We start from the raw sequence: 272 nt of genomic DNA, 5'->3' as shown, positions 1-272 counted from the left end.
GAGGATCAATGTTTTTCAGGTCAATCAGTAATTATATATGTACTAAGACTTCAGTTTTGTTATTGTTCCTAACTGAGTAATAAGTAAAAAAAGAAACATCTTTACATTAATAACCTAAATCCCAAATCACTGATGAACACACTACATAAAACGAATGAATGTTTATGCGATATGAGTGTGTGTTTGTCCGAAATCCTTAAGATACGTCCGAGAGAAATCAAATAAACATTTTTATTTTATTGAAATACTGATTGTACGTGCAAGATCTACTA

At 29.8% G+C, this 272-nt stretch overlaps 1 protein-coding gene across 1 annotated transcript in view; it reads left to right on the top strand.

Moving 5' to 3' along the window:
• LOC119588253 (ctenidin-3-like) overlaps positions 1-272 on the top strand; it is a 1,770-nt gene that overhangs the window by 1,124 nt on the left and 374 nt on the right. The gene's annotated exons all lie outside the window — the stretch shown is intronic.

Source organism: Penaeus monodon, chromosome 23, assembly GCF_015228065.2.
Source record: "Penaeus monodon isolate SGIC_2016 chromosome 23, NSTDA_Pmon_1, whole genome shotgun sequence".
NCBI lineage: Eukaryota > Metazoa > Arthropoda > Malacostraca > Decapoda > Penaeidae > Penaeus > Penaeus monodon.
The sequence above is the reverse complement of the archived record's forward strand: the minus strand, read 5'-3'. Positions and strand labels throughout refer to the sequence as shown.